This window comes from Myxine glutinosa, chromosome 5, assembly GCF_964187855.1.
Source record: "Myxine glutinosa chromosome 5, kmMyxGlut1.1, whole genome shotgun sequence".
Taxonomy (NCBI): Eukaryota; Metazoa; Chordata; class Myxini; order Myxiniformes; family Myxinidae; genus Myxine; species Myxine glutinosa.
This window is the reverse complement of record NC_136265.1, coordinates 21,528,223-21,539,328: the sequence shown is the minus strand read 5'-3', so window position 1 is coordinate 21,539,328 and position 11,106 is coordinate 21,528,223. Positions and strand designations below refer to the sequence as shown.

At 60.0% G+C, this 11,106-nt stretch overlaps 1 protein-coding gene across 1 annotated transcript in view; it reads left to right on the top strand.

Annotated features, from left to right (window-relative positions):
* Nucleotides 1–476: 476 nt before the first annotated feature.
* The window catches only part of LOC137427864 (uncharacterized), a 182,361-nt gene continuing 171,731 nt past the window's right edge, over nt 477–11,106 (top strand). The window contains exon 1 of the mRNA XM_078777257.1: nt 477–734. The gene's annotated coding sequence lies outside the window, so the exon portion shown is untranslated. The remainder of the gene's footprint in view (nt 735–11,106) is intronic.

The window sequence follows — 11,106 nt, the reverse complement described above, 5'->3', positions numbered from 1 at the left end:
TTTTTGGGGGATGAATAGATTTGGTGAGCAAGTCGAAAGCGGCCTTTTAAAGAAGAAGAAGAAAAAGGTGTTATAATATCTTAATGTATTTTATTTACAAATTAGAGGTGCATAAGATGGTGAATCAAACAAAGATGGGTAAAACAAACTCTTATTGAACTTTTTTGCAATTTTTTTATGCATAGTTCCGCATCCGGAAGATGGCGGCCTCCATTGAGTGATTGGGTGTTTGAAATATTTTTTCAAATGCTCGAATCTCATTGGTTCCCGTGTTTGGTTTCGATTTTCGTTGAGGATAACCAGGCCCGTGCGGGCCGATGTTGGTCTTAAAGTATTTTAATAATACATTGGAGGTGCATGAGATTGTGAATCAAACAAAGACGGGTGACAGAAACTCCTAATGAACGTTTTTAATTTGTTATGCATACTTCCGCATCCGGAAGATGGCTGTCTCCACTGCGCTTAGGATTCTCGAGCCAAGGCATAATCAGGTTTTCAACATAATACGTACGCGTTTATTGACAACACCGGCTATGAACCTCCAGCATCCATATCCGAGGTATTTAGGTACGTAGCGTATATAGATCCTCACGACGGCTCTGAAAACTACAGAAATCCCAAAACGAAGAAGAAGAAGATTTTAACCGGGACAACAAAGCATTTCCGGTTGATCTTCCAAACCTCGGACTGTAACTGTTCCTGTGACGAAGCTTCACGTCGTCTGATCGAAAGAGGTTTGTTCTGAGAGTCATTTTATTAATAATACTGAGAAATATCTATAAAACGTTCATTTAAAGATAAAATAATTTCCTGTTCGTTGATGTGTGATGATGGGAAAGCAGGAAAGTTAAACGAGTTTATATTTAATGTGCGATGAGGTATTTGATTGTTCATTTAATGAGGTGTTTTTCACTCGTTTTGTTTCATTCACCACATTGTTTTATTTCACGTCATCACTAAACTTCCCACAACGATGATTAAACCTCTTTCTTCATTTTAACTACAAATCACTGTCAGTTACAAAGTGTTTATAATTATCTTGTATATCCAATGTGACCGGTAAATGAAGAGGTGTAACAAGGGTACGATGTACAATTGTGTACAAATATGTATATACGATGTACCGTGACGATGTACAATTATCTACTTTCCCTCTTCTGGTGAATAGTTAACGTTCACAACCTAAATGTCGATGGAAAACCTGATTCGTAATTTAGAAATATCAAAAAGACCCTGTGGGTCTAAAATGTAACATTCCTGGTTTATCTTCCCACCGAGATTCCATCCTTGCTTAAATTGGACTCCTCAAGGAAATTAATCTGGAATTCCAGAACTGCGAGTCCGTGTCTGTGTCTGTGTCTGTCTGTCTCTGCCGTGCCGGTCTGTGTCTGTATCTGTCGCTCCCGTGCCGGTCTGTGTCTGTATCTGTCGCTCCCGTGCCGGTCTGTGTCTGTGTCTGCCGTGCCGGTCTGTGTCTGTCTCTCCCATGCAGGTCTGTGTCTGTGTCTGTCTCTCCCATGCAGGTCTGTGTCTGTGTCTGTCTCTCCTGTGCCGGTCTGTGCCTGTCTCTCCCGTGCCGGTCTGTGCCTGTCTCTCCCGTGCCGGTCTGTGTCTGTCTGTCTCTCCCGTGCCGGTCTGTGTCTGTCTGTCTCTCCCGTGCCGGTCTGTGTCTCTGTCTGTCTCTGTCGTGCCGGTCTGTGTCTCTCTCTCTCTCGTGCCGGTCTGTGTCTGTCTCTGCCGGTCTGTGTTTTTTTTTGCCGTGCCTGTCTCTGCCGTGCCTGTCTCTGCCGTGCCTGTCTGTGTCTGTGTCTGCCGTGCCTGTCTGTATCGGTGTCTATCTCTGCTGTGCATGTGCCTGTGTCTGTGTCTGTGTCTGTCTCTGCCGTGCCGGTCTGTGTCTGTCTCTGCCGTGCCTGTGTCTGTGTCTGTCTCTGCCGTGCCGGTCTGTGTCTGTCTGTCTCTGCCGTGCCGGTCTGTCTCTGTCTCTGTCTCTGCCGTGCCGGTCTGTGTCTGTGTCTGCTGTGCCGGTCGGTGTCTGTCTCTGCCGTGCCGGTCTGTGTCTGTCTCTGCCGTGCCGGTCTGTGTCTGTCTCTGCCGTGCCGGTCTGTGTCTGTCTCTGCCGTGCCGGTCTGTGTCTGTGTCTGTCTCTGCCATGCCGGTCGGTGTCTGTGTCTGTCTCTGCCATGCCGGTCAGTGTCTGTCTCTGCCGTGCCGGTCGGTGTCTGTCTCTGCCGTGCCGGTCGGTGTCTGTCTCTGCCGTGCCGGTCGGTGTCTGTCTCTGCCGTGCCGGTCGGTGTCTGTCTCTGCCGTGCCGGTCGGTGTCTGTCTCTGCCGTGCCGGTCGGTGTCTGTCTCTGCCGTGCCGGTCGGTGTCTGTCTCTGCCGTGCCGGTCGGTGTCTGTCTCTGCCGTGCCGGTCGGTGTCTGTCTCTGCCGTGCCGGTCGGTGTCTGTCTCTGCCGTGCCGGTCGGTGTCTGTCTCTGCCGTGCCGGTCGGTGTCTGTCTCTGCCGTGCCGGTCGGTGTCTGTCTCTGCCGTGCCGGTCGGTGTCTGTCTCTGCCGTGCCGGTCGGTGTATGTCTCTGCCGTGCCGGTCTGTGCCTGTCTCTGCCGTGCCGGTCTGTGCCTGTCTCTGCCGGCCTGTGTCTGTCTCTGTCTCTGCCGGTCTGTGTCTGTCTCTGTCTCTGCCGGTCTGTGTCTGACTCTGTCTCTGCCGGTCTGTGTCTGTCTCTGTCTCTGCCGGTCTGTGTCTGTCTCTGTCTCTGCCGGTCTGTGTCTGTCTCTGCCGTGCCGGTGTGTGTCTGTCTCTGCCGTGCCGGTCTGTGTCTGTCTCTGCCGTGCGGGTGTGTGTCTGTCTCTGCCGTGCCGGTGTGTGTCTGTCTCTGCCGTGCCGGTGTGTGTCTGTCTCTGCCGTGCCGGTCTGTCTCTGCCGTGCCGGTGTGTGTCTGTGTCTGCCGTGCCGGTCTGTGTCTGTCTCTGCCGTGCCGGTCTGTGTCTGTCTCTGCCGTGCCGATCTGTCTCTGCCGTGCCGGTCTGTCTCTGCCGTGCCGGTCTGTCTCTGCCGTGCCGGTCTGTCTCTGCCGTGCCGGTCTGTCTCTGCCGTGCCGGTCTGTGTCTGTCTCTGCCGTGCCGGTCTGTGTCTGTCTCTGTCGTGCCGGTCTGTGTCTGTCTCTGCCGTGCCGATCTGTGTCTGTCTCTGCCGTGCCGGTCTGTGTCTGTCTCTGCCGTGCCGGTCTGTGTCTGTCTCTGCCGTGCCGGTCTGTGTCTGTCTCTGCCGTGCCGGTCTGTGTATGTCTCTGCCGTGCCGGTCTGTGTCTGTCTCTGCCGTGCCGGTCTGTGTCTGTCTCTGCCGTGCCGGTCTGTGTCTGTCTCTGCCGTGCCGGTCTGTGTCTGTCTCTGTCTCTGCCGGTCTGTGTCTGTCTCTGTCTCTGCCGGTCTGTGTCTGTCTCTGTCTCTGCCGGTCTGTGTCTGTCTCTGTCTCTGCCGGTCTGTGTCTGTCTCTGTCTCTGCCGGTCTGTGTCTGTCTCTGTCTCTGCCGGTCTGTGTCTGTCTCTGTCTCTGTCTCTGCCGGTCTGTGTCTGTCTCTGTCTCTGCCGGTCTGTGTCTGTCTCTGTCTCTGCCGGTCTGTGTCTGTCTCTGTCTCTGCCGGTCTGTGTCTGTCTCTGTCTCTGCCGGTCTGTGTCTGTCTCTGTCTCTGCCGGTCTGTGTCTGTCTCTGTCTCTGCCGGTCTGTGTCTGTCTCTGTCTCTGCCGGTCTGTGTCTGTCTCTGTCTCTGCCGGTCTGTGTCTGTCTCTGTCTCTGCCGGTCTGTGTCTGTCTCTGTCTCTGCCGGTCTGTGTCTGTCTCTGTCTCTGCCGGTCTGTGTCTGTCTCTGTCTCTGCCGGTCTGTGTCTGTCTCTGTCTCTGCCGGTCTGTGTCTGTCTCTGTCTCTGCCGGTCTGTGTCTGTCTCTGTCTCTGCCGGTCTGTGTCTGTCTCTGTCTCTGCCGGTCTGTGTCTGTCTCTGTCTCTGCCGGTCTGTGTCTGTCTCTGTCTCTGCCGGTCTGTGTCTGTCTCTGCCGGTCTGTGTCTGTCTCTGTCTCTGCCGGTCTGTGTCTGTCTCTGTCTCTGCCGTGCCGGTCTGTGTCTGTCTGTCTCTGCCGTGCCGGTCTGTGTCTGTCTGTCTCTGCCGTGCCGGTCTGTCTCTGTCTCTGTCTCTGCCGTGCCGGTCTGTGTCTGTGTCTGCTGTGCCGGTCGGTGTCTGTCTCTGCCGTGCCGGTCGGTGTCTGTCTCTGCCGTGCCGGTCGGTGTATGTCTCTGCCGTGCCGGTCTGTGCCTGTCTCTGCCGTGCCGGTCTGTGTCTGTCTCTGCCGTGCCGGTCTGTGTCTGTCTCTGCCGTGCCGGTCTGTGTCTGTCTCTGCCGTGCCGGTCTGTGTCTGTCTCTGCCGTGCCGGTCTGTGTCTGTCTCTGTCTCTGCCGTGCAGGTCTGTGTCTGTCTCTGCCGTGCCGGTCTGTGTCTGTCTCTGCCGTGCCGGTCTGTGTCTGTCTCTGCCGTGCCGGTCTGTGTCTGTCTCTGCCGTGCCGGTCTGTGTCTGTCTCTGCCTTGCCGGTCTGTGTCTGTGTCTGTCTCTGCCATGGAGGTCTGTGTCTGTCTCTGCCGTGCTGGTCTGTGTCTGTCTCTGCCGTGCCGGTCTGTGCCTGTCTCTGCCGCGCCGGTCTGTGACTGTCTCTGCCGCGCCGGTCTGTGTCTGTCTCTGCCGTGCCGGTCTGTGTCTGTCTCTGCCGTGCCGGTCTGTGTCTGTCTCTGCCTTGCCGGTCTGTGTCTGTGTCTGTCTCTGCCATGGAGGTCTGTGTCTGTCTCTGCCGTGCCGGTCTGTGTCTGTCTCTGCCTTGCCGGTCTGTGTCTGTGTCTGTCTCTGCCATGGAGGTCTGTGCCTGTCTCTGCCGTGCCGGTCTGTGCCTGTCTGTGCCTGTCTCTGTCGTGCCTGTCTGTGCCTGTCTCTGCCGTGCCGGCCTGTGTCGGTCTCTGCCGTGCCGGTCGGTGTCGTTCTCTGCCGTGCCGGTCTGTGTCTGTCTCTGCCGTGCCGGTCTGTGTCTGTCTCTGCCGTGCCGGTCTGTGTCTGTCTCTGCCGTGCTGGTCTGTGTCTGTCTCTGCCGTGCCGGTCTGTGTCTGTCTCTGCCGTGCCGGTCTGTGTCTGTCTCTGCCGTGCCGGTCTGTGTCTGTCTCTGCCGTGCCGGTCTGTGTCTGTCTCTGCCGTGCCGGTCTGTGTCTGTCTCTGCCGTGCCGGTCTGTGTCTGTCTCTGCCGTGCCGGTCTGTGTCTGTCTCTGCCGTGCCGGTCTGTGTCTGTCTCTGCCGTGCCGGTCTGTGTCTGTCTCTGCCGTGCCGGTCTGTGTCTGTCTCTGCCGTGCCGGTCTGTGTCTGTCTCTGCCGTGCCGGTCTGTGTCTGTCTCTGCCGTGCCGGTCTGTGTCTGTCTCTGCCGTGCCGGTCTGTGTCTGTCTCTGCCGTGCCGGTCTGTGTCTGTCTCTGCCGTGCCGGTCTGTGTCTGTCTCTGCCGTGCCGGTCTGTGTCTGTCTCTGCCGTGCCGGTCTGTGTCTGTCTCTGCCGTGCCGGTCTGTGTCTGTCTCTGCCGTGCCGGTCTGTGTCTGTCTCTGCCGTGCCGGTCTGTGTCTGTCTCTGCCGTGCCGGTCTGTGTCTGTCTCTGCCGTGCCGGTCTGTGTCTGTCTCTGCCGTGCCGGTCTGTGTCTGTCTCTGCCGGTCTGTGTCTGTCTCTGCCGGTCTGTGTCTGTCTCTGCCGTGCCGATCTGTGTCTGTCTCTGCCGTGGCGGTCTGTGTCTGTCTCTGCCGTGCCGGTCTGTGTCTGTCTCTGCCGTGCCGGTCAGTGTCTGTCTCTGCCGTGCCGGTCTGTGTCTGTCTCTGCCGTGCCGGTCGGTGTCTGTCTCTGCCGTGCCGGTCGGTGTCTGTCTCTGCCGTGCCGGTCGGTGTCTGTCTCTGCCGTGCCGGTCTGTGTCTGTATCTGTCGCTCCCGTGCCGGTCTGTGTCTGTATCTGTCGCTCCCGTGCCGGTCTGTGTCTGTGTCTGCCGTGCCGGTCTGTGTCTGTCTCTTCCATGCAGGTCTGTGTCTGTGTCTGTCTCTCCCATGCAGGTCTGTGTCTGTGTCTGTCTCTCCCGTGCCGGTCTGTGCCTGTCTCTCCCGTGCCGTTCTGTGCCTGTCTCTCCCGTGCCGGTCTGTGTCTGTCTGTCTCTCCCGTGCCGGTCTGTGTCTGTCTGTCTCTCCCGTGCCGGTCTGTGTCTCTGTCTGTCTCTGTCGTGCCGGTCTGTGTCTCTCTCTCTAGTGCCGGTCTGTGTCTGTCTCTGCCGGTTTGTGTTTTTTTTTGCCGTGCCTGTCTCTGCCGTGCCTGTCTCTGCCGTGCCTGTCTGTGTCTGTGTCTGCCGTGCCTGTCTGTATCGGTGTCTATCTCTGCTGTGCATGTGCCTGTGTCTGTGTCTGTGTCTGTCTCTGCCGTGCCGGTCTGTGTCTGTCTCTGCCGTGCCTGTGTCTGTGTCTGTCTCTGCCGTGCCGGTCTGTGTCTGTCTCTGCCGTGCCGGTCTGTGTCTGTCTCTGCCGTGCCGGTCTGTGTCTGTCTCTGCCGTGCCGGTCTGTGTCTGTGTCTGTCTCTGCCATGCCGGTCGGTGTCTGTGTCTGTCTCTGCCGTGCCGGTCGGTGTCTGTGTCTGTCTCTGCCGTGCCGGTCGGTGTCTGTCTCTGCCGTGCCGGTCGGTGTCTGTCTCTGCCGTGCCGGTCGGTGTCTGTCTCTGCCGTGCCGGTCGGTGTCTGTCTCTGCCGTGCCGGTCGGTGTCTGTCTCTGCCGTGCCGGTCGGTGTCTGTCTCTGCCGTGCCGGTCGGTGTCTGTCTCTGCCGTGCCGGTCGGTGTCTGTCTCTGCCGTGCCGGTCGGTGTCTGTCTCTGCCGTGCCGGTCGGTGTCTGTCTCTGCCGTGCCGGTCGGTGTCTGTCTCTGCCGTGCCGGTCGGTGTCTGTCTCTGCCGTGCCGGTCGGTGTCTGTCTCTGCCGTGCCGGTCGGTGTCTGTCTCTGCCGTGCCGGTCGGTGTCTGTCTCTGCCGTGCCGGTCGGTGTCTGTCTCTGCCGTGCCGGTCGGTGTCTGTCTCTGCCGTGCCGGTCGGTGTCTGTCTCTGCCGTGCCGGTCGGTGCATGTCTCTGCCGTGCCGGTCTGTGCCTGTCTCTGCCGTGCCGGTCTGTGCCTGTCTCTGCCGGCCTGTGTCTGTCTCTGCCGTGCCGTTCTGGGTCTGTCTCTCCCGTGCCGGTCTGGGTCTGTCTCTCCCGTGCCGGTCTGTGTCTGTCTGTCTCTCCCGTGCCGGTCTGTGTCTGTCTGTCTCTCCCGTGCCGGTCTGTGTCTGTCTGTCTCTCCCGTGCCGGTCTGTGTCTGTCTGTCTCTCCCGTGCCGGTCTGTGTCTGTCTGTCTCTCCCGTGCCGGTCTGTGTCTCTGTCTGTCTCTGTCGTGCCGGTCTGTGTCTCTCTCTCTAGTGCCGGTCTGTGTCTGTCTCTGCCGGTCTGTGTTTTTTTTTGCCGTGCCTGTCTCTGCCGTGCCTGTCTGTGTCTGTGTCTGCCGTGCCTGTCTGTATCGGTGTCTATCTCTGCTGTGCATGTGCCTGTGTCGGTCGCTGCGGTGCCTGTGCCTGTGTCTGTCTCTGCCGTGCCGGTCTGTGTCTGTCTCTGCCGTGCCGGTCTGTGTCTGTCTCTGCCGTGCCGGTCTGTGTCTGTCTCTGCCGTGCCGGTCTGTGTCTGTCTCTGCCGTGCCGGTCTGTGTCTGTCTCTGCCGTGCCGGTCTGTGTCTGTCTCTGCCGTGCCGGTCGGTGTCTGTCTCTGCCGTGCCGGTCGGTGTCTGTCTCTGCCGTGCCGGTCGGTGTCTGTCTCTGCCGTGCCGGTCGGTGTCTGTCTCTGCCGTGCCGGTCGGTGTCTGTCTCTGCCGTGCCGGTCGGTGTCTGTCTCTGCCGTGCCGGTCGGTGTCTGTGTCTGTCTCTGCCGTGCCGGTCGGTGTCTGTGTCTGTCTCTGCCGTGCCGGTCGGTGTCTGTCTCTGCCGTGCCGGTCGGTGTCTGTCTCTGCCGTCCCGGTCGGTGTCTGTCTCTGCCGTGCCGGCCTGTGTCTGTCTCTGCCGTGCCGGCCTGTGTCTGTCTCTGCCGTGCCGGCCTGTGTCTGTCTCTGCCGTGCCGGCCTGTGTCTGTCTCTGCCGTGCCGGCCTGTGTCTGTCTCTGCCGTGCCGGCCTGTGTCTGTCTCTGCCGTGCCGGCCTGTGTATGTCTCTGCCGTGCCGGCCTGTGTATGTCTCTGCCGTGCCGGGCTGTGTATGTCTCTGCCGTGCCGGTCTGTGCCTGTCTCTGCCGGCCTGTGTCTGTCTCTGCCGTGCCGGCCTGTGTCTGTCTCTGCCGTGCCGGCCTGTGTCTGTCTCTGCCGTGCCGGCCTGTGTCTGTCTCTGCCGTGCCGGTCTGTGTCTGTCTCTGCCGTGCCGGTCTGTGTCTGTCTCTGCCGTGCCGGTCTGTGTCTGTCTCTGCCGTGCCGGTCTGTGTCTGTCTCTGCCGTGCCGTTCTGTGTCTGTCTCTGCCGTGCCGGTCTGTGTCTGTCTCTGCCGTGCCGGTCTGTGTCTGTCTCTGCCGTGCCGGTCTGTGTCTGTCTCTGCCATGATGTTCTGTGTCTGTCTCTGCCGTGTCGGTCTGTGTCTGTCTCTGCCGTGTCGGTCTGTGTCTGTCTCTGCCGTGCCGGTCTGTGTCTGTCTCTGCCGTGCCGGTCTGTGTCTGTCTCTGACGTGCCGGTCTGTGTCTGTCTCTGCCGTGCCGGTGTGTGTCTGTCTCTGCCGTGCCGGTGTGTGTCTGTCTCTGCCGTGCCGGTGTGTGTCTGTCTCTGCCGTGCCGGTGTGTGTCTGTCTCTGCCGTGCCGGTGTGTGTCGGTCTCTGCCGTGCCGGTCTGTGTCTGTCTCTGCCGTGCCGGTGTGTGTCTGTCTCTGCCGTGCCGGTCTGTGTCAGTCTCTGCCGTGCCGGTGTGTGTCTGTCTCTGCCGTGCCGGTGTGTGTCTGTCTCTGCCGTGCCGGTGTGTGTCTGTCTCTGCCGTGCCGGTGTGTGTCTGTCTCTGCCGTGCCGGTGTGTGTCTGTCTCTGCCGTGCCGGTGTGTGTCTGTCTCTGCCGTGCCGGTGTGTGTCTGTCTCTGCCGTGCCGGTCTGTCTCTGCCGTGCCGGTGTGTGTCTGTCTCTGCCGTGCCGGTCTGTGTCTGTCTCTGCCGTGCCGGTCTGTCTCTGCCGTGCCGGTCTGTGTCTGTCTCTGCCGTGCCGGTCTGTGTCTGTCTCTGCCGTGCCGGTCTGTGTCTGTCTCTGCCGTGCCGGTCTGTGTCTGTCTCTGCCGTGCCGGTGTGTGTCGGTCTCTGCCGTGCCGGTCTGTGTCTGTCTCTGCCGTGCCGGTGTGTGTCTGTCTCTGCCGTGCCGGTCTGTGTCTGTCTCTGCCGTGCGGGTGTGTGTCTGTCTCTGCCGTGCCGGTGTGTGTCTGTCTCTGCCGTGCCGGTGTGTGTCTGTCTCTGCCGTGCCGGTGTGTGTCTGTCTCTGCCGTGCCGGTGTGTGTCTGTCTCTGCCGTGCCGGTGTGTGTCTGTCTCTGCCGTGCCGGTCTGTCTCTGCCGTGCCGGTCTGTCTCTGCCGTGCCGGTGTGTGTCTGTCTCTGCCGTGCCGGTCTGTGTCTGTCTCTGCCGTGCCGGTCTGTCTCTGCCGTGCCGGTCTGTCTCTGCCGTGCCGGTCTGTCTCTGCCGTGCCGGTCTGTCTCTGCCGTGCCGGTCTGTCTCTGCCGTGCCGGTCTGTGTCTGTCTCTGCCGTGCCGGTCTGTGTCTGTCTCTGCCGTGCCGGTCTGTGTCTGTCTCTGCCGTGCCGGTCTGTGTCTGTCTCTGCCATGATGTTCTGTGTCTGTCTCTGCCGTGCCGGTCTGTGTCTGTCTCTGCCGTGTCGGTCTGTGTCTGTCTCTGCCGTGCCGGTCTGTGTCTGTCTCTGACGTGCCGGTCTGTGTCTGTCTCTGACGTGCCGGTCTGTGTCTGTCTCTGCCGTGCCGGTGTGTGTCTGTCTCTGCCGTGCCGGTGTGTGTCGGTCTCTGCCGTGCCGGTCTGTGTCTGTCTCTGCCGTGCCGGTGTGTGTCTGTCTCTGCCGTGCCGGTCTGTGTCTGTCTCTGCCGTGCGGGTGTGTGTCTGTCTCTGCCGTGCCGGTGTGTGTCTGTCTCTGCCGTGCCGGTGTGTGTCTGTCTCTGCCGTGCCGGTGTGTGTCTGTCTCTGCCGTGCCGGCGTGTGTCTGTCTCTGCCGTGCCGGCGTGTGTCTGTCTCTGCCGTGCCGGCGTGTGTCTGTCTCTGCCGTGCCGGTCTGTCTCTGCCGTGCCGGTCTGTGTCTGTCTCTGCCGTGCCGGTCTGTCTCTGCCGTGCCGGTCTGTGTCTGTCTCTGCCGTGCCGGTCTGTGTCTGTCTCTGCCGTGCCGGTCTGTGTCTGTCTCTGCCGTGCCGGTCTGTGTCTGTCTCTGCCGTGCCGGTCTGTGTCTGTCTCTGCCGTGCCGGTCTGTGTATGTCTCTGCCGTGCCGGTCTGTGTCTGTCTCTGCCGTGCCGGTCTGTGTCTGTCTCTGCCGTGCCGGTCTGTGTCTGTCTCTGTCTCTGCCGGTCTGTGTCTGTCTCTGCCGTGTCGGTCTGTGTCTGTCTCTGTCTCTGCCGGTCTGTGTCTGTCTCTGTCTCTGCCGGTCTGTGTCTGTCTCTGTCTCTGCCGGTCTGTGTCTGACTCTGTCTCTGCCGGTCTGTGTCTGTCTCTGTCTCTGCCGGTCTGTGTCTGTCTCTGTCTCTGCCGGTCTGTGTCTGTCTCTGCCGTGCCGGTGTGTGTCTGTCTCTGCCGTGCCGGTCTGTGTCTGTCTCTGCCGTGCCGGTGTGTGTCTGTCTCTGCCGTGCCGGTGTGTGTCTGTCTCTGCCGTGCCGGTGTGTGTCTGTCTCTGCCGTGCCGGTCGGTGTCTGTGTCTGTCTCTGCCGTGCCGGTCGGTGTCTGTGTCTGTCTCTGCCGTGCCGGTCGGTGTCTGTGTCTGTCTCTGCCGTGCCGGTCGGTGTCTGTCTCTGCCGTGCCGGTCTGTTTCTTCCGTGCCGGTG